This window comes from Pygocentrus nattereri, chromosome 12 (assembly GCF_015220715.1).
Source record: "Pygocentrus nattereri isolate fPygNat1 chromosome 12, fPygNat1.pri, whole genome shotgun sequence".
Taxonomy (NCBI): Eukaryota; Metazoa; Chordata; class Actinopteri; order Characiformes; family Serrasalmidae; genus Pygocentrus; species Pygocentrus nattereri.
This window is the reverse complement of record NC_051222.1, coordinates 35,732,633-35,754,644: the sequence shown is the minus strand read 5'-3', so window position 1 is coordinate 35,754,644 and position 22,012 is coordinate 35,732,633. Positions and strand designations below refer to the sequence as shown.

Below are 22,012 nucleotides of genomic sequence, written 5' to 3'. Positions count from 1 at the left end.
ACAATCCCAAATGTTTGTTGAAATTGCAACAGGAGAATATTAGTCTAAACAGAAACAACCAAATGTGAACAGAATCTTTCTCAAAACTATGAAAATCTTCTGAATTAAAGAGAAAGTCTTACCGTTCAGTAACGAGGCTCGTCTCCAGCGTCCAGACGGTAAATGGTAAGAACAGAGTCAGCACTGAGATCATGAACTAGATGCTGTTAACACATTTAGCTATAAGCTGTGTTATTAATATACATCTTCCTCTAATTGGGTACACGTGACCTTCTGAGCTGCAGCCAGAGATCTGTATCTTAAACTTCAGCACTGTCTGAATTTTCTCTCACTGAAACTTTGACGTCAGTTTTTCACGTCTAGTATTACAGTTATTTAAATTAGACATGAACTGATGTAGGACCAGCTCCTCCTCTCCTCCTGCTACTGTATGAAGCAGTAATGATCACTGGTGTGTTTATCAGAGCTGATCTCAGTACAGTGTTACCCAGCTGATAGAATAAACACCATCAGATCATCTGAAGAACACAGTGACTGATCTACTGCATGTTCTAGTATCATTGCGAACTCACCCTCTTAACTTGGTCATGCACTGTAGGCTGGGGCAGAATCTCAGAACCCGTCTTTATGGCCACGTAATCACTACATTAACATAAATTAAGATTTAAATGAGACGAATGATGAGGGATCAAGTTACCAAACTGTTTACTTCAGCAATAAAGAGTAAACTTTTGTCTAGGCGTCACTGTAACTTGATATATTTCACTTTTCACCCTGTAAATACTAACAAACCTGTTCATTAACAACAGAAATAGAACAGAATCTTTAATATGTCAAAGTCATATATTTTCACTTGATTCAAGTGTTTTATTGTCATATGTACAGCGGAAAGGGCAGTTACACCGTACAATGAAATTCTTAGGTTGCTGTTCCTCCATTCACCAAATATAATCTTAAGAGAAGAGAAAACAAATACAAAATCGAAGATAAGAATAACACTAAAAACTATAGTAAAAAAGCACAGTATGTGCAAAGTTGAAAGAAAATGAAAGTTACACGTGCGGATGTGTAAGTATGTAGAGCAGCTGTTCATCCTCGTCCTGGACTTCACACTCCTTTAGCATCTGCCTGAAGGTAGGAGTGTGAAGAGCTTGTGCTGGGGGTGTGTACTGTCCCTGATGATGTTGTGGGCCCTCCTGATGACCCTGGCGTGATAAGTGTCCTGTAGTGAGGGGAAGGCTGCTCCTGAGATGGACTGTGCAGTTTTTATCACACGCTGGAGAGCCTTCCTGTCCTGAGCAGTGCAGTTTCCATACCAGACCTGAGGATGAGGTGTGTGTTGTGAGACCACGTGAGATCCTCACTGATGTGGATGCCGAGGAATTTGAAGGTTTTCACCCTTTCTACCTCAGTCTCACCAATGTACAGGGGTGTGTGCAGCTCCCGCTTCCTCCTTGGATCAACAATCATTTCCTTGGTCTTGTCTGCATTCAAGGAAAGATTGTCCCTATGACACCAGGCCACCAGCTCAGCCACCTCCTTCCTTGAGCTGTTTCATCCCCACCAGTGATCAGTCCAATGACTGTAGCATCATAAGCAAACTTGATGATGCTGGTGTTGTTCCTGGAGGCCACGCAGCCATAAGTGAAGAGCATGTACAGAAGGGGGCTCAGCACACAGCCCTGTGGGACCCCTGTGCTGAGCTTGTGCTGGATGTGAAGCTGCCGACTCTGACTGACTCGGGTCTGTCTGTTAGAAAGTTCAGCAACCAGTTACAGAGGGCAGGTGTCAGTCCGAGGGTGAGGAGCTTTTCTGAGAGTTTGTGTGGGATGACCGTGTTAAATGCTGAGCTGTAGTCGATGTAGAGCATTCTGACATATGTGTCCTTGCCCTACAGGTGTGTGAGGGCTGTGTGAAGGGTAGTGTTCACTGCGTCATCTGTAGATGATGGTATGCAAACTGGAGAGCTTCTATAATGTTTGGAACGATCTCCTGTATGTGAGTCATGACTACTGTCTTGAAGCACTTAATCACAATTGGGTGATTGAGTGCAACGGGTATAGCCAAGTCACAACGCTTTTCATTGGGAGGGGTACGATGGTGGTGGTCTTGAAGCAGGATGGTACAAAAGCTTAAGCAAGGGAGAGATTGAATATGTCCACACACATCAGCTAGTTCTGATGAGCAAACCCTGAGTGCACGCCCGGGGATGTTGTCTGGGCTGGCTGCTGGTCCTGCACACATCCACTGATGTCACAGTGAGTGATGTGTTTCGTGTGGCCATAGTGTCTCTCGGTCGGCCAGGGTTGAGGGCCTCAAAGTGAGCATAAAACTCATTTAGCTCATCAGGTAGTGTGGTGTGGCTGGTTGTGACCACCCTGCTCATCTGTTGGTAGTGGGTGATGTGCTTGTAGTACAATATACACATTACACCACAGTTCTGAAGTGCCACACCTGCTTCCAGCTCAGCTGGAACTATAGCCAACCTTGCCGCTTCTGACTGCAATTCCCAGAATCCCTCACTCCCTCGCCTGACACAGGACTCTATCATTTGCACGTGACTCTCCTGATGTCTGATGACTTGCACTTGTTCCTTGATGTTCCTTGAATATAAACCGAGGCTTCAGCACAGGGTCTTTGCAAAGTATCATCACTGTTTGTTCTGCACACTGAATCTTATCTCTTGTTCGTTATTGCCTTGCATTTGACCTGTGCTTCATTTTTGACTTTGATATTTGCCTCACGCTGTTGCTTTGTTATGACTTGCTGGTTTTTAGACTTTTCTGGTACAGGGCTTACTTTGGATTTGCACTGTGTTTTTCTTTTAATATGATCTGTTTTGCATGTTGTGCACTGAAATGTACTTCAGGCTTCCCCAATAAGAGAGAAATGAGACTAAAAAAAAAAACAGCTGAAAATCGTTGATTCATTTTCAAGTTTTATTGAAACCTGAAAGTGGAGATATAATTAATTTTCATCAACCTAAACACATTTACACACTCTAAACTTTATATATCTACATGTTATAAATGCATGGGCCTACATTGTCTCTCATCTCCAACAGGCAAATGATAAGTGGACAGAACAGAGATGTTAAACATGTGGTTAACACGTTTAACTTTAAACTGCTGCTCTGAACAGAAATGGCCAGCTTCATTTAAATGATGTTTCCTCTTACAGGATGCATGTGACTTTCTTAGCTGCAGCAAGACATGAAGTTAACTGGTATGTTTGTCTGGTATCAGTCTGTCTGGTATCACTGGTATGTTTGTCAGAGCTGATCTCAGTACAGTGTTACCCAGCTGATATAATAAACACCATCAGATCATCTGAAGAACACAGTGACTGATCTGAACACATCATAGAATCAATGATACCCTCTTCAACACAGGTATACGATGTCCTGCATGGGGACATCTCATCATCACTATATAAGCCCGAGTGAAGTTAATTAGATGAGACCTCAGATGGACAAAAGACAGACCAAACACAAGTATCAACTTCAGCTTCATCATTTGTCCAGAATTTGTCCAGTAACCTGATGCATTTCCTTAAGAAAGAGGTAGATAAAGCTGCTTATAATCCACGTCAATATAATAGAATTCGTAATATTTCAAAACCAAAACATTTACTCTGCTGTGTCCGTCTGTAAAAACTGACTGCTGAAGCTTCATTACACCACAGATCTAAAGAAAAATGAGGTTATTCATACAAAGCAGTTATTCACAGTAGGTACATACAGCCTCTCTTCTCCCTCACATCTGATCTCTGTTCCTCTTTTACCAGTTCCTCCATTCAGGAGTCTGTTCAGTGTCTGTACTGTCACTTTAAGAGACAGTAGGGCTTGACGTCATCACTGGTCTCTGGACTGTCTGTCTGCAGTTGGTGAGTTAACAGGAAGAGGGTGCTGTTTTATCTGCTATGTGAAATTAAGTCCTTAAACTGTGTTAATGTTCTAATGCAGTCACACACATTCAGTAGAGATAAAACAACACAGAGGACTAAAACGTGAAAAAACCCCACTCCTATAAAAAATACTTGTTAAAAAAAAAAAAAAAAAGTAAAAATTTCGTTTTAATTTTTTTTAACCTTTTACTTTTATGTAAGCAGGTTGTTGATGTACAGCATATCTGGAAAGTTTTCACAGTGCTGCACTTTTTCCACATTTTGTTATGTTACAGGCTTATTCCAAAATTGATTAAATTCATTTTTCCCTCAAAATTCTACACAGAGTACCTCATAATGGCAAAGTGAAAAAAGTTTGTCTGAACGTTTTGCAAATTTATTAAAAATCCATCCATCCATTTTCTAAGCCGCTTCTCTGTCAGGGTCGCGGGGAATTTATTAAAAATAATTAATTAAAATATCACATGTACATAAGTATTCACAGCCTTTGTCATGACACTCAAAATTGAGCTCAGGTGCCTCCTGTTTCCACTGATCATCCTTCAGTTGTTTTCACAACTTGACTGGTGTTGCGACTGGTCCCTCCCAGTCTTTCATGTGCGTTTGTTTACATGTCCATGTGGTTCTCTGTTTTGTTTCCTCCCGGTTCTGCCCCTTGTTTCTTGACTCCGCCCTTGATTATTCCCACCTGTTTTCCACCTGTGTCATGTGAACCCTCGTTATCCCTGTTTGTATTTGAGCCCTGTGTTTTTCCTAGCCCAGTGCTGGTGTTTCTTTGATTCGTTTGAAGTATTCTGTGGTGTTTGAATTGTTTGTTTATCCCTGCGTTCATTTTTTGTCATGTCTGTCCCTCCTGCTCTCTGTGTTGGTTCTCTGACCCTGGACCGTCTCGACTCTGATTATTGATTTGCCCTCAATAAATCTCACTTTTCTCCCATATGCATCTGTCTCATCATCTCTCCCCACCATTACAATTGGAGACCGCCTGTGGTAAATCCAGTTGATTGGGCACGATGTGGAAAGGCACACACGTCTGTATATGGTCCCATAGTGGACAGTACATGTCAGAGCACAAACCAAGCCATGAAGTCCAAGGAATTGTCTGTAGACCTCTGAGACAGGATTGTATTGAGGCACAGATCTGGGGAATGGTGCAAAAACATTTCAATGCAGCATTGAAGGTCCAGGCCAATACCATCCCTACAGTGAAGCATGGTGGTGGCAGCATATGAATCACTGTTGAATCTGAATGTGATGACTTCATTTAAAGTTGTAGCTTGTATCATGTTCTGAGACTAATGTAAAGACGTCGGTGTTGTCTGATAAGTTTTCCTTTCTTTTATTTGGAATTAGTTAAGAGCTGAATGTTGTTCATTGCAGATGTGTAACCTGCCTATTGGGTGACTCTAACTTTCTTTGCTCTGGTTTGAAGAAGGGTGTTTCAGCCATTTTATTGTTGTTTCTAAATTAAGCTTCTTGTTCTTTATGTATGTAAACAACAAAATAATCATTATTCTCCGCAGCCCTGATGAAGGCCTTTGGGCTGAAATCTTTCAATTAAATGATGGAACATGTTCAGTCATCAAGTGTTGCTGGTTTAACTTAAGTTACTTGTTGGACAGTGAAGTTGTGCCGAAGTGAAGTTTTTTCCAAGATATTTAGCAGTTTAGCAGACATTAAATCTTGTAGGGGTCCAGGAGAAGGTGACCGCAGCAAGGTGCCCAGCCTTCACTGCCAGCCGCCGGGAGAGGGCGACAGTAGCAAACTGACATGTTTGGGTAGTGTAGTGGTTAACACCTCTGCCTTCCACGCTGTAGACTAGGGTTCAATCCCCACCTGGGCAAACACCCTACACTATACCAATAAGGGTCCTTGGGCAAGACTCCTAACACCACCTTGGCCTGCCTGTGTAAAATGATCAAATTGTAAGTCACTCTGGATAAGAGTGTCTGCCAAATGCTGTAAATGTAACATAACTTCAGGGAACTCCAATTCCCAGAAGCCCTGGGGCTGATTAGGACCAACTTGATACACCTGTGGACTCCTCTACTTAAGGCTGTGGCAAACAGCAACTTTTTGTCACACCTTTGTAGAGGGGTGACTGGTATGATACTTAACCTGGGTGGGAAGGAAAAAAAAAGAGAGAAATTGCCCCTAAACTACTCAAAAATATCAGTAAGTACAGGAAGGCTTGATTTACAAATGGTTCCAAGACATGCTCCACTAAGAGTGAATAAGTGAAACTCTTCCCTTCATAATTACAGTGGAAGTGTTGTTTGTTTTCTCCTGATCTTTTATTTCAAGTTTCTCGTTGAGCGACTATTTGAACTGTATTCAGCGTCTCTTTGTTTGACATTCTTATTTCCCATTCTGTGTTTTACCCATGGTTGCCTATGCTTCCCAGTGGCATACCGGCAACTCCACAGGCCATCGATCAGTACATTGGTGTTTGAGCCTGGCTCTGGGTCACCTCAACCCAAACCTGCCAAATTCACAATCCAATGCCTCTATAAATGTATTTAACATCCTTTCTTTGTACTCCCTGCCATCCTTTAACAAATCCAGGATCATTCACTGACATTGTGTCCAGTGCTGACACAAATCAATAATGATATTTACTAAAAACACGACACAGAACAAGACTTTTTTTTTTTTTTTTTTTTTTTTTTTTTTTTGTAGTGTTTTATTCATATTCAATTTCTTTCTGCCCTCTAGTGGTGGAGATTTGTAATGACAAAAAAGTAAAAATTAAATCTATAGAAATCTTCCCTGCTTCACAATCTAGGCCTCATCTACACATCTACAGCACCTCAAAAGGTCTTCTGTAGAGCTTCAGGGACCTTCAGCGTTATTTTTACACTTTCTGACATCTTAAATTTCATTAGTTTTACTCACAAAAATCAATTAACTGCGATGTTTTTAAGGAAATAAAGGAAATTTAATACTTCTGCAGAAAAAAAAAGTTCCCAGTAAGCCACAGCCACAAAAAAGGTCACTAAGAAAAGATTTGCATAACTTTAAACACAGCTGAAGTTAAAAAACATACACACACAACACAGATAGTTGGAGGGAAATGGAGATTGGGGTTGGAAAAACATCTAATCCACCTATCCATCCATCCATCATCTTCCGCTTCTTTGGGGTTCGGGTCGCAGGGGCAGCATCCTAAGCAATGAGGCCCAGACCTCCCTTTCCCCAGCCCCTTCCACTAGCTCCCTGGGGGGGATTCCGAGGCGCTCCCAGGCCAGCTGGGCGATATAGTCACGCCAGCATGTCCTGGGTCTTCCTCGGGGTCTCTTCCCAGGTGGACTTGCCTGTGACACCTCCCAAGGGAGGCATCCAGGAGGCATCCTAACAAGGTGCCTGAACCACCTCAATTGGCTCCTCTAGGATGACCGAACTTCTCACCCTATCTCTAAGGGAGAGTCCAGACACCCTGCGCAGGAAACTCATTTCGGCCACTTGTATTTGCGATTTTCGTTAGAATCTGTGACAAAGGGCAGCCCTGACGGAGTCCAACTCTCACTGGGAATGAGTCTGACTTACTGCTGGCCATGCAAACCAAACTCCTGCTTTGTTTGTATAGGGCCTGAATGGCTTGTAGCAAAGAGCCATGTACCCCGTACTGCTGAAGCACCTCCCACAGAATACCCCGGGGAACACAGTTGAATGCCTTCTCCAAATCCACAAAGCACATGTGGACTGGTTGGGCAAACTCCCATGAACCCTCCAGAATCCTGGAGAGGGTGAAGAGTTAGTCCAGTGTTCCACAACCAGGGCGGAACCCACACTGCTCCGAGGTTTGACTATAAGCCGGACTCTCTTCTCCAGTACCCCTGCATAGAACTTACCAGGGAGGCTGAGGAGTGTGATTCCCCTGTAGTTGGAACACACCCTCCGGTCACCCTTTTTAAAAAGAGGCACCACCACCCCAGTCTGCCAATCCAGGGGCACCGCCCCCGATGTCCACGCAATGTTGAAAATGTGTGTCAGCCAAGACAGCCCCACAACATCCAGAGCCTTGAGGAACTCAGGGGGGATCTTATCCACCCCTGGAGCCTTGCCACCAAGGAGCTTCTTAACTACCTTAGCGACTTCGGCCTCAGTAATGGACAAGCCTATTCCCATGTCCCCAGACTCAGCCTCCTCACTGGAGAACGTGTCGGTGGGATTGAGAAGGTCCTCAAAGTATTCCTTCCACCGCCCAATGACGTCTTCAGTCAAAATCAGCAGCACACGATCTCCACTGTATACAGTGCTAGTGGCACACTGCTTTCCCCTTCTGAGTCGCCTGACAGTTTGCCAGAATCTTTTCGGAGCCGACTTAAAGTCACTTTCCAAGGCCTCACCAACTCCTCCCATACACGGGTTTTTGCCTTGGCGACGACAGAAGCCAAAGATCGCTTGGCCTGTCGATACCTGCCAGCTGCCTCTGGTGTCCCACAGGCCAACCATGCCCGGTAGGACTCATTCTTCAGCTTGACAGCATCTCTCACCTGGGGTGTCCACCACCGGGTTCGAGGATTACCGCCCTGACAAGCACCAACTACCTTACGGCCACAGCTACAGTCAGCCGCTTCAACAATGGAGGAATGGAAGATGGCCCATTCTGAGTCAATGTTCTCCACCTCCCCTGATATCTGGTCAACGTTCTGACGGAGGTGTGAGTTGAAGATCAATCTGACAGGTTCTTCTGCCAGACGTTCCCAGCAAACCCTCACTATACGTTTGGGCTTACCTGGTCTGACCGGCATCTTCCCCCACCATCTGATCCAACTCACCACCAGGTGGTGATCAGTTGACAGCTCAGCTCTTCTCTTTACCCGAGTGTCCAAAACACATGGCTGCAAGTTCGATGACATGACTACAAAGTCAATCATTGAACTGCGGCCTAGGGTGTCCTGGTGCCATGTGCACTTATGGACATCCTTGTGTTCAAACATGGTGTTCGTGATGGACAAACTGTTGTTTGCACAGAAGTCCAAAAACTGAACACCACTCGGGTTCAGATCAGAGAGGCCATTCCTCCCAATCACACCCCTCCAGGTCTCACTGTCATTGCCCATGTGAGCATTGAAGTCCCCCAGTAGGAAAATAGAGTCTCCAGGAGGAGCACTTTCAAGCACCCTTCCCAAGGACTCTAGGAAGGCTCGGTACTCTGAACTGCTGTTTGGTGCATAAGCACAGACAGCAGTCAGGACCCGTTCCCCAACCCGAAGGCATAGGGAAGCTACCCTCTCGTCCACCGGAGAAAACCCCAACATACAGGCATCGAATCAAGGGGCTATGAGAAAGCCCACACCTGCCTGCCGCCTCTCACCATGGGCAACTCCAGAAAAGAAAAAATCCAGCCCCTCTCAAGGAGATTGGACCCAGAGCCCAAGCTGTGTGTTGAGGTGAGCCCGACTATATCTAGCCGGTATCTCTCAACCTCGCGCACCAACTCAGGCTCCTTCCCCGCCAGTGAGGTAACGTTCCAAAAGCCAGTTTCAGCAACTGAGGATCAGAACGCCAAGGCCCATGCCTTCGGACACTGCCCGATCCACAAAGCACCGAACCCCTACTACTTCCCCTCCCATTGGTGCTGGGTCGATGGGAGGGGGGACTCATGTAACTCATGAGTAAATGCCCGGCCACCAGACGCTCGCTGGCGAGCCCCTCCCCCAGGCCTGGCTCCAGTGTGGGGCCCCGGTAACCCTGTTCTTGGCAGGATACACAAATCCTGTTCTTGTCTTTGTCACGAGTGACAGGCGAATTGTCAAAAAAAAAAAAAAGGGACGATGTCTGTTTAAAGGGGACTTTTGGTTTGCCGAAACTGCCCGGAGAGTGATTAGTGGGACCAAAACAAGCGACAGCTGTGATCGCTCTAATTTCGACGACTGCACGTCCTCATTTAAGGGAGATGGAGACTCAACTAGAGCAGAGGGCGAGCGACGAGAAGAATGTGGGACAAGGCATGCTAGATCTGGATACTGAAAGAGCAGAGTGACGGTATTGACTGGACAAATTTACTGTGCTGCTCGGGCCGGAAGTGGAGCGAAGCGAGGGACTGCCGATTTGATCTGTTGGCCGGGAAGGTGGACTTGGTTCTTTTTGAATCTGCATGGCGCTGCAGGCAGGTGTGGAGGGAATCCGAGAGACCCGACGTTCGTGGCATTATCTGAAGGCGTGTGGGAGAGAAGGAAGGGTGAGAACGCTCACCCTTCCCAGAGTTAAGTGTGCTGTCCCCAAACTACGAACTATTTTTACCCTTCTGCTCATCACCAGTTTGTTTTATTTGTAGGAAGCTTTTTAAGTATAGTTGGTTTTTAAACCACAAGTACAGAAATTAGTCCTAGAGAATTTGGTTTTATTTATCTGGTTGCTGGTTAAATTTAATCCTGATATTTATTTTTCTGATTAGTGTGGGGGTTTTTTTGTTTTTTTTTTCCCTTAATGTGTGAAATTTGAATGTGGGGTGGTACCGGTGTGTTGGGTGGTGTAATGGATTTTATTTGCCAGTGCTAGTGGAAGAGAGTGTGTGTGTGCATATATATATATAAAACCGTCCCCTAAGATGTTTCTGGCTAGATTACAAACCTTTAGGTTTAGGCTTTTTAGCTGTTTTTAAATCGTTGTAATTCGATCCCTCGTTTGTTTGTCTTTTTGTTATTGTTTTCCTAGTGGTGACGCTGATTGGATCCCCGATTGACTGTGGACTGCTTCCTCCCCATTTTTTTAAATCAATATTCGGGGTCTGAATGGGAGTTGTTTTTTATTTAAAATTTGTGGTTTATGGTATTTTTAAATAAAGACTGTACACTCTATCCTCTACCGAGTAATTACTGTCGACTCCACTGATCCCCAAGGTGTATACAAATTTATTTTAATTGGAAAAAGGGTTTTGTCGCCCATTCTTTTAAATTCGGCCGTGACAAAAGTGGCGTAGTCGGCAGGATTTATACCTTGGGTTGAGCAGTGGGTTGACAGTATGCCTGGTGGGGATCCTCAGGCCACAGGGCCTTTAATGATGCCATTTTTTATGGGGGGACCTTGGATGCCAAAGTTTGATGGTGTGGGCACAGTGAAATTGGGGGAATGGAAAGCTCAGATGAAATATATGCTAAGCGTTCAAAGGTTAAGTGAGCAGTACCAAGTCCAGTTTTTAATGGGGTTTTAGATGGAGATGCAAGGCGGGAGGTTCTAGCCCTTGAAGAAGAGGACAGGGACACCCCAAAGAAAGTGTTTGAGTTGTTAACTGCGCTATATGGAGATAACACGCCAATTGCTGCTTTGAGGGCAGAGTTTTTTAATTGTAAGCAGGCACCTAGACAGTCTCTTAGGTCATTTGCTTTGCGTCTCAGGGAGTTGTTTCATAGGTTGAAAAGCCGGGATGAAATGGGCTTAGAGGATGGAGATATATTATTACGTGACCAGTTTATTTTGGGGTTACGGGATGGTCCCGTCTGTCAGGAGCTCGGAAAACAAGTGCGGCACACTCCCACTTTGACTTTTGAGGTAGTGAAGACTGAGGCGTTAGCCTTAGAGCAGGAATGTCAGGAACACTGGGAGTCCTCTGCATGCATGTTTGCTAATGTTGGATCCCAGCCCTCACAGCCAGTAAGTGACTGGAAGGTGGAGTTTCGTAACGAAATTATGAGGGAAGTTAAAGATCAGATGTCCCAGTTATCAAAGACCCTTATAGATAAGTTTTGTGGTAATCAACGACCTCCCCAAGAAGCTGCCCGGTCAGAAGGTAGGTGGAGAAATCCACGGACCGCTGCTACGCCTGTTAACAGGTTTGCGTGGGATCCTCAGGGTAGGCCAATCTGTAGCCGTTGTGATGGGGTGGGTCATATTCGTAGGAATTGCCCAGCCGCACGTGCCTCCCCAGAGGATTTTTAGTTTCTCCGGCTACTGTGGGTCAAGTGTCCGGATTGCCCCCTAAAGGCCCTCGTAGCTCCCAACCTGCTATGGCCGGTGTATGCCCTCTTGTTGATGTAAAGGTGGATGGTGTAGATGTAAAATGTTTAGTTGACACTGGCTCCCAGGTTACTATGTTTGCAGAGAGTCTCTGTAAAGAACTGTTTCAGGACAAAGAGCTGGGTGGGTCTGAGAGGATACCGTGGCTGACCCTAAGGGCAGCCAATGGGCTTGATATCCCGTATATTGGATATATGGTGGTTAACTTTCAAGTAGGGGGTGCGGAAGCAGGCATTGTTCAGGTGGGTTCAGAGGTAAGCCCCTTAGGGGATGAGTTGCCTGAATGGCTAAAGGGTGAGACTTTGCAGGGCAACGGGCTAGATGAGGACCAGCAACGCAAATTACAACAGTTTTTGGCCAAGTGGCAGCATCTGTTTGCATCCCATGATGAAGATTATGGCTGTACAGATGTTGTTAAGCACTGTATTCCCACTGGTGATGCCCCACCCATTCGGGAAAGGCATAGACCAGTCCCCCCTACCCTTTATAAAGAGATCCGTGGCCTATTGTAAGGTATGTTGAAGGGAAATGTCATAAGGGAAAATTGTAGTCCTTGGGCTTCTTGAGTTGGGGTTCTCGGGACTAGAACCCATTGGTGGGGGAGGATGTCACGAGTGACAGGCGAATTGTCAAAAAAAAAAAAAAAAAAGGGGCAATGTCTGTTTAAAGGGCACTTTTGGTTTGCCGAAACTGCCCGGAGAGTGATTAGTGGGACCAAAACAAGCGACAGCTGTGATCGCTCTAATTTCGACGACTGCACGTCCTCATTTAAGGGAGATGGAGACTCAACTAGAGCAGAGGGCGAGCGACGAGAAGAACGTGGGACAAGGCATGCTAGATCTGGACACTGAAAGAGCAGAGTGACGTTATTGACTGGACAAATTTACTGTGCTGCTCGGGCCGGAAGTGGAGCGAAGCGAGGGACTGCCGATTTGATCTGTTGGCCGGGAAGGTGGACTTGGTTCTTTTTGAATCTGCGTGGTGCTGCAGGCAGGTGTGGAGGGAATCCGAGAGACCCGACGTTCGTGGCATTATCTGAAGGCGTGTGGGAGAGAAGGAAGGGTGAGAACGCTTACCCTTCCCAGAGTTAAGTGTGCTGTCCCCAAACTACGAACTATTTTTACCCTTCTGCTCATCACCAGTTTTTGTTTTATTTGTAGGAAGCTTTTTAAGTATAGTTGGTTTTTAAACCACAAGTACAGAAATTAGTCCTAGAGAATTTGGTTTTATTTATCTGGTTGCTGGTTAAATTTAATCCTGATATTTATTTTTCTGATTAGTGTGGGGGTTTTTTTGTTTTTTTTTCCCTTAATGTGTGAAATTTGAATGTGGGGTGGTACCGGTGTGTTGGGTGGTGTAATGGATTTTATTTGCCAGTGCTAGTGGAAGAGAGTGTGTGTGTGTGTGTGTGTGCATATATATATAAAACCGTCCCCTAAGATGTTTCTGGCTAGATTACAAACCTTTAGGTTTAGGCTTTTTAGCTGTTTTTAAATCGTTGTAATTCGATCCCTCGTTTGTTTGTCTTTTTGTTATTGTTTTCCTAGTGGTGACGCCGATTGGATCCCCGATTGACTGTGGACTGCTTCCTCCCCATTTTTTTAAATCAATATTCGGGGTCTGAATGGGAGTTGTTTTTTATTTAAAATTTGTGGTTTATGGTATTTTTAAATAAAGACTGTACACTCTATCCTCTACCGAGTAATTACTGTCGACTCCACTGATCCCCAAGGTGTATACAAATTTATTTTAATTGGAAAAAGGGTTTTGTCGCCCATTCTTTTAAATTCGGCCGTGACATCTTCTCATAGGGGTTATTATGGATCACACTTTGTCTGACCTGTCACCTAGGACCAGTTTGCCATGGGAGACCCTACCAGGAGCTTTTGCTCCAGACAACATAGCTCCTAGGATCATTCAAGCACGCAAACCCCTCCACCACGATAAGGTGGTGATCCATGGAGAGGGGATATTTATATTGAAGGCAAAAATCTCCTTTAAGGGAAAAGGTGTCTCAAACATTTGACACAAGTTCCTCAACTGTACTTGGAATGCCTAAAGGCACCATGAGTGCAAATATCGTGATCCTCTAGAATGACATGCAGTTTAAACGACTAGGACATGCCCTTGGGTATGAAAGAGAGGAAGAGACGACAACGAAAAAATTATAAATGAACTTGTCCTATACCAATTACAAACATTTTAAGGCTTTGATTTAGTTACAAAAAATGACTACGAAGACTTCAGAAACAGGATGGCTAATCAGAATGAATTTGATAAAATCTAGGGCATAAGTCATGGTCGAGATGAAATCAACAGCTGGTGTTACAACATAAAAATACTAACATTCTGACCTCAGAGAAAAAAACGTATTACAAGACATAGTTAGGAGATGGAAAGGTCAAGTTTTAAGTGCTTTGAGAAGAAAAAAAACCTGTGAACTGGATCAAGAAAACAAGTTGTTCTATAAGATGGTTAAAGACAATGTAGTAAAAGTAAAAAGTTTGGAATGGTTTAGCCCTGATGTATACAGACTGCTACTTGGCTGATCCAGTAATTGCTAGTAGTTATCCCTGTGAATAGAAAACACTATGAAATAAAGACTCAAGAGTTTCCACTAGTCAACATATTCCCACACTGACCCTTTCCTCCTCGTGTGATACCTAGTGTGATGAGCAAATGGGATGCTTTAATGTAACCATCAGCTTTCCTGAAACAAAGTAAGTAGCCAAAGGGTGCACATCACTCAGCTCACGTTGCTCAAGAACTAGTATGTTGTGTGTGGACTCCAATTCATAGCTCCTAAGATGTTCACTGTACCAGGAATTTTGTACCTTAACAATGAAGGACAGTTTGTCACAAACAACCAGCGTGTGAAGTATCTCAGCAATGTCAGGTAGCCCTCTAGTTGAACCATAAGCTACCATCATTCCAGCAGAGTAGTCCATGCCAAAAAAAAGCACACTTTATTGGCAAAAAATAAAGTTGTATTATTTGGGAATTTATGGAGGACTGACTCCTTTTAAAACACCCAAATCTATTCTGGACAGTGCAGTCACAGAGAGAGAAGGCATGATTTACATTTGAATCATGGAGATGGTATGCGATCATAAGTTGATACTTATTAGCCAGGGACAACAAAATATTCTGAAAATAACTTGTTTGTCTGACAGTCTTCTTAAAGAAATTATGTTTAGCTTCAAACCTTATTGTCCAGAGGGCTATAATGAGTCCAAACTCTTTAATGAGCTGTGGGTAGTGCTCTAGAAAATGATGTTTGGGAAGCAGTTTCTACTGGAGGGAAACCTAAAAATCTGTGCCGGTGTTCAGAGCTCTTAACATCAAGAAATGAAATGCTCTCCTCTGTGTGGACTGGTGACATCACAAGTTCAACAATATCTTTCAGGGTCATTAACTTCATCTTAGATGGTTCTTACCTTTGGTACAGTTTCTCCTGTTATTAAAGGAAGCAGACAAAGTAGACACCAGTTTTCATGTGCATTGCCTACAACAGTTCTTCGAGAAGCAAAGTTAAGTGGAACGTCGTGTGGACAATTTGTCTCATCACTCCATTTATATGAGAACTCCTTGATATAATTATGTTCAACTAAAGAGAACTATTTGTTCTTAATTAAGGTATCTAAACACAGTGCCAATTCTACAGGAACAACTCCTTCCAGAAGGCCATGCAAAGCATCTGGAGGGTAGCCAGATGTAACATGAAAATAATCCAGTTTCTCAGTAATGGCACACTGCCTTTTAACTCCATCGCACTGTGTTTTGTGAAGGATTTCCCAGTGCTGTCTGAACATGCAAGTTATGCTCCTCTTTAGTCCTAAGATGAAACACACCTCTTTTATCTGGAACTGAGAGCGCTCTCCAAGACAAAAATCTACAGATGTGTGATCCTGTGAAGTTCTCAATAAATCCAGCCAATGAATTGGCCCCATGCACATAATGAAATGTATTGGTATGTTCTCTTTGTCAAGAATGTATTCAATTGGTTCTACAACAGAGAACTGTTCCTTAAAGAACTGGCTTCTCTTTTAACAAGTGTTGAAAGGTCCATCTGCTCCAAGAGCTGAACTTGGAGGATTTACGTTGCAAAGGTCTTTCACCAAATCTGAAATCAGAATTCTCAACACCACAATCATACTTTGTTAATGTGGACTTTGACTTCTTTTATGACTGGACTTGATTCAGAACCTGATAAGCACTGAAGCTATTCAACGATCTCAACACATTAAAAATGCTTTCCAATTTTAGGAAGAGTTGACCAAGTTTATCCAAAATGACTTTGGATAAGTCTTCTGATTCTTCAACCAAGCACTCAGGAGTACAGTCGTCCTCAAGAAGCAGCACTACTTACAGGATCAAGGATTGTAGTTTTAAAATCATGAATTGAGTATGAGTTATGTTTTCTGCTTCGATGAGAGGAAAAAGTTGAATATATGTTAGTCTTAAAATCACAGCCTTGAAATGCACAAGTTAGTACTTTGGATTTCATCTGAGCATAATGTCAAAATATTGCTTCTCTGCAAGTCCACCTGAAGGTGTTTTAAAGCAACATCACACATGCATTGACACCTACATGCAAAGCTTGCGTCAGTCATGTGTTGCGAACATTGGCATGATGCGCATCTTTTTCTTCCAGCCAACAAGTTTTAGCAACTCTTTCAAAATCCTTTGCCTGAAAAACAGTAACGTCAGTGTTTTATACAACAAGTTAGCACTGTTCTCTCCATCTGTTTCACATTCTTTCAGCATGTTCATATCTTGTTCTAGCATTGCATTTGTTTTTTTTTTCCGTTTTCCTAACCGACTGAGTAACTGTGCCAAGGCAGTGTCTTTGTCTTATTATATCAGTCAGTTCTACCAGAGTTCTGCTACAAATTCACACCAACAAGCTCTGCAAACAGAGGGTTTCCTATTACAGGATCAAGCTGATGGTCTCCAACTGCAATTATTGAAAACTTTCCCAAATCAGAATAATCTCCAGTTAGTCTGATCCATCTGCCATGAACATAAGCAAGGAGTTTATTATCAACCATTGACATTTCATCAATAATTAATATCTGGAGATTGGTCAACTTGGTTCTCAGTGAATTTTTCATTTCACAGTGGTTGACGGGGCAGCTTTACATCTGTTCCGATGGAGAAGGAAGAGTGGATTGTTGCTGCACCAATGTTGTAAGCCATAACACCCGTAACACCCATGTGTTACGTTCCCCTCAGATGTAGGGGGAGGAGGCGTAACAAAATAACATGGCATGGCATGTAAAGCAGGAATGGAGGGAAGGGCACCAGCACACAATAGGGATGTTTGCATCAACAGTGATGTTTGCTTCCCACTGGTAACTGCACATAACAGGAACATCATTTATGAGAACAGGTAAACTAAATCAAACTAAATATAAATAAAAAAAGACAAAGAATAACAAAGCATTCAATATGGAAAAACTATCACTAATAGAGTCCAACCAGCCACAAAGGTGGGCGGTGGACGGTGCCAAAGAAATTAAGTAAAAAAGAACAAATCTAACCTGCCTAACCATAAATCTACTCCGGTTCCAAAACAGCGAGTGGCACTTGCCCCTTACCTAGTGTGTCTAGACAGTCCAGCGACTATAATGAATGCAAATGTATAGGTGCGCCCAACTTGCCTGCCCACATTTCGCGCTGGAAAGGTGAAAAAGAAGCAAAGAGAGAGAAAGCTAAAACCAGTTGGAGTGGTTAATAACACGTCTCATCAGGATTATCTGACAACTGAGAGAAAATGCGACGTGACTCAATCTATTGGTTTTATCTACAAAGACTTGGCTACTGATATAAACACGTAAAATGGCTCAGGACTCTCACCACACATCTTTTAGAAACACCAATGAGGAATTTTCTAAAAGATCAGAGATTGGTTTTCCTTCAGTGAACGAAGTAAAGCCATTGCTTCTTGCTTTGAGATACAATGAGGAATATCTTGTACTTTGTGTTTCTTGTGGTAGCAGATCTGGTAGAACATCACTGTGTTTGTTCAATTTCTTTAGATTTATCAGTTTTGCTGGCAACACATTCTAAACGTTCATGTTCACTTTCTGGACATATCTGAGCCCATATCAGTGATGCTGGTCATCCAGATATTCTGACTGTCAACAACACCTCCAGCTCTCTTTTGTATCACATTGAGTGGAAGACTCATCCTAATTGCATTACTAGTTGGGACAAACTGCATTTTTCCAAGATCCTTCTTTCAGCTTCATATTAGTAAGGCGATAAACACTTTCCTGAGCTGAAACTTCACAATTATGCAGAAAAACACTGCCAAGTTTGCGTAAAGCTTGCTTAGCACCAACATTGGCTTGTTCTGCACCCTCTTTCTGAGATTGTGACAATAGCAGTCCCATTTCTCTCTCTGCTTTAGATATGTAGATGATGAAGACAATACAGGAATATGCATCAACTACAAACTGGATATCTAAATTTGCATTCCAAGCCTTTCTAAGATCTCTATCATGCTGACTTACCCAAACATCATGTGGTTTTATCTTTAAAAGTTAGTTTTTTCTTGTCATTCTTATATAAGCTGCTTCAAATATTTCTTGTTTTATACCAATGGAAGCAAACAAAGTATCAGCAGGATAAAAGTTGGTCTGAGTATCTTAATTTTTTTTTAGCAAGGTCTCTGCTAAATCTGGATTCATTTGAGGGTTGATAGTTTGCAGAATCCTTTTCCTTTGGTGATTTCTTATCCTTTTCACTTTCCTCCATTTTATACCTTGTGATAAACATTCTGTTACTCGGGGCACGTTGAAAGTAGAATCTGCCTGCTGTTCCCTTTCTTTTTGCAGGTTTTTGAATGCCTCTTGCTGTGTTGTTGAACATTTGATATGATAGCATGCATTTCTGTGTTGTCATCTGGTGGCATTTCAAGATAAGATAAAATAAGATAATCCTTTATTAGTCCCACAGCAGGGAAATTCACAGTATTACAGCAGCAGCAGCGTAACAGGAGTAAGGCACTCAGTAATAGAAATGGGAAACAGTATAAAAACATTGTCAACATTATAAATAATAAAAATTAAAGCTAAATCTCTGGACTATTTACAGGAAAATAAGGATAATAATAAAATAAAATAAGAGTTGCATAGAAATCTGTATTGCACTTAGCATATTGCACGATGAAGAATGTTCACATTCTGTGTGTTTGTGTGTGTGTGGTCTACTGGGAGCAGTGCTGGTTGTACAGTCTCCCAGCAGCAGGAAGGAAGGACCTGCGATAGCGCTCCCTCACACACTTGGGGTGAAGGAGCCGGTCACTGAAGGAACTGCCCAGTGCTGCCAGAGTCTCACGCATGGGGTGGGAGTCGTTCTCCAGCATGGATTCTGGCTTGTTCAGCATCCTCCTTTCTCCCAACTCCTGCACTGGGTCTAGAGGAGTCCCTAGGACTGAGCGGGCCCTCCGGATCAGTTTGTCCAGTTTCTTCCTGTCTGTAGTGGAGATGCTGCCGCCCCAGCAGACCACTCCATAGAAGATGGCTGATGCCACCACTGTGTCGAAAAAGGTCCTCAGGAGTGGCCCCTGCACTCCAAATGACCTCAATCTCATGAGCAGGTAGAGTCTGCTCTGTCCCTTCCTGTAAAGTGCAGCTGTGTTGTCTGACCAGTCCAGTTTACAGTTAAGGTGCACACCCAGGTACTTATAGGAGTCCACTCTTTCAATGTCCGTTCCATGGATGTTCACCGCTGGAGGGGGATGTGTGCGCCTGCGGAAATCCACCACCATCATCCACACACAGTGCAAGGACTGCTTGTCAACATCTTTGACGTAACATCAATATTGTGGTGAGTATCATATCCCTTCCTCATGGCGATTGATACATTTGATAAAATTTGATTAAGCTTGGACGTGTACTGTGCATAGAATGTGAAATCCGAGTCTTTAGCAAATTGTCCATCTGCACTGAGAATTCTTGTATTGAGATCTATAAAGTGTTACTTTCTCTGGTCTGTTATTATGAAATACCTTTACAATTTGGAAAAAGAACCGGAAGTCATTTATCTTAATTTGAATCATTTATTTTAATTTGGTTGTTCTGTTCTGCAGGGGTCACAGAAAGGATGCTATCAAATTACCACAATAGAAACGGAGTTGCTGGGTGGCTCAGCAAAGCCTTTCCACCTGTGACAATCTGGAGTCGCATACCATTGGTTCTGGGGTCTCGGTTTCCTCCATAGAACTGGGGGCTGAGATCCTGGTACCGTGGCCATTGTAGGCTTCTTTTCTTTCTTCTGGAATTCAGGAGATGATCGAGCTTGATGGCTAACGTGATAAGCTGATCTAGTGTCAGGTCATCATCCTTACTGGCTAGTTCATTTAGGATATCGGCATTGAGTGCCTGTCGAAACATCACAAGCACCACGGGCTCATTCCAGCCACTGCTGGCTGCTAGTGTGCGAAATTCAAGCATGTAGTCCACCACCGAGCGATTAGCTTGTTTTAATTATGAAAATATCTCCCCACTAATCTTCCCTTCGTAGGGGTGATGAAAAACTGTTTTAAATTCTTTAACAAATTGAGAGTAAGATAATTGATGTAAGGAAGGCCAGCTTGCAGTGGCCCATTCTAGGGCTTTATCTACTAAACGAGATATCACAAAAGATGGTCTGACCCAGTAGGTGAGTTCTGGAAAAAAAAGCTGAACACTGCAATAAAAACCCATTTATCTGGGGTTCCCTCAAATTTATTGGGTTTACTAACCAGAAAAACCATTGTAGAGCGTTCAGCCACTGCAGAAGCCTCCGTCCATTCTGTCAGGTTCACAGACTGAAACTGTTGTCATCTCTTTCACGGTGTTAACGAGTTGCGCCTGCTGATCAGCTTGTTGATGCGTTAAAGATTCCAGGGAGTGGGTAACACTTTCCAAAACCTGCTGGGGTCTGCCCAAGAGTTGTCCTTGTTCAGTGATAGCCTTCTTAAAGACTTCCTGATCCGCCGCCTTCTCACAGTCTAGGATATAGTCAAAAAGGTACAAATCCAAACAGCAGAGGCAAAGGTATCCAAAATAAACATAAGGCAAAAAACAAAAGTCATTAAACCAATACGGAAGTCAAAGCACAATAAAGCAAACGGCACAAGAATCAACGCTCAGTAAGGTTCAGCGGAACAATACTTCACATCAAGGCTGGTGCAAGTCTGGGCTTAAACAGCCCAAGTTAAGAGTCCCCTGATACTAATGCAGGTGTGAGTCCTCAATAATCAGGAGACTGAGATCTCCACCAGGAGTGGGGTGGGGAGTAGGATGTCAGGTGAGACTCCAAGGGATTCTGGGATGTGGAGTCCCTGTCTTGTGTGGCTGGCATTGAGTGCATGACAGTGAGTTGTTATGCCATTTGAGCCAACTAGGCCTAACAAGACCTCATACAGTTTGGGTCTTATTTACAGTGAGGGGAACAAAAGCAAGGAAGTCAGAGTATATCAAAAGGCCTTTATTTGCCATAATTGTTGGTCGGTGGTCTTTAAACATCATAATTGGTTCATTTATTATGTACTGAACTACTGAACTTTGTGAAACATACAAGATTTTCAGTATAGATGTTAAAAATACATGACATAGTAAAATTTATCATAGTTGTATTTGTAAAGTGGTTTAGTATCTTTGATATCTATGCCATAATAAGGCCCAATGGTACCCATAATGGGATCTTCGGTGTAGAGGACCTGAGTGAAAGTGGCTCTGAATTTGTCAAAAGGCCTCTTTAAGTTGTTATATTATAAAATAATATATTATTTATTAATCAGGGACATTCTCAAAGATGTTCACAGAGATTGGTTCAGATTGACCTTTTGACCTTTGTATAATAAGATGTAGTCTTTGAATGAACAAATGAAAATACCAGACTGTGAGTCCAATTTATGACATAACATGTAATTACATGTTAAGTTATTTAGGGCAGTGAAATGAATAACATGGTACCTTTTTGACATTGTAATAATGTGATAAAAGCATTTTTAATGATTTTATATGTTATTGTCTCCTAAAGTCCAATCTGGTCCAACTTGTGCAGACGTCATCAGAGTCTCCTTATATACAAATATTGTTGAGATTATTTGACCAACGACTGATTTCTAGGAATTTAAGACAGCAGTGTC

General features: G+C 43.1%; 2 protein-coding genes across 3 annotated transcripts in view; both read right to left on the bottom strand.

Annotated features, from left to right (window-relative positions):
* LOC119264729 (B-cell receptor CD22-like) overlaps positions 1-176 on the bottom strand; it is a 50,460-nt gene extending 50,284 nt beyond the window's left edge. For both annotated transcript variants that reach the window (XM_037543468.1, XM_037543469.1), the window contains exon 1: positions 123-176. The gene's annotated coding sequence lies outside the window, so the exon portion shown is untranslated. The remainder of the gene's footprint in view (positions 1-122) is intronic.
* LOC119264688 (B-cell receptor CD22-like) overlaps positions 1-22,012 on the bottom strand; it is a 66,224-nt gene that overhangs the window by 5,457 nt on the left and 38,755 nt on the right. The window lies entirely within an intron of this gene.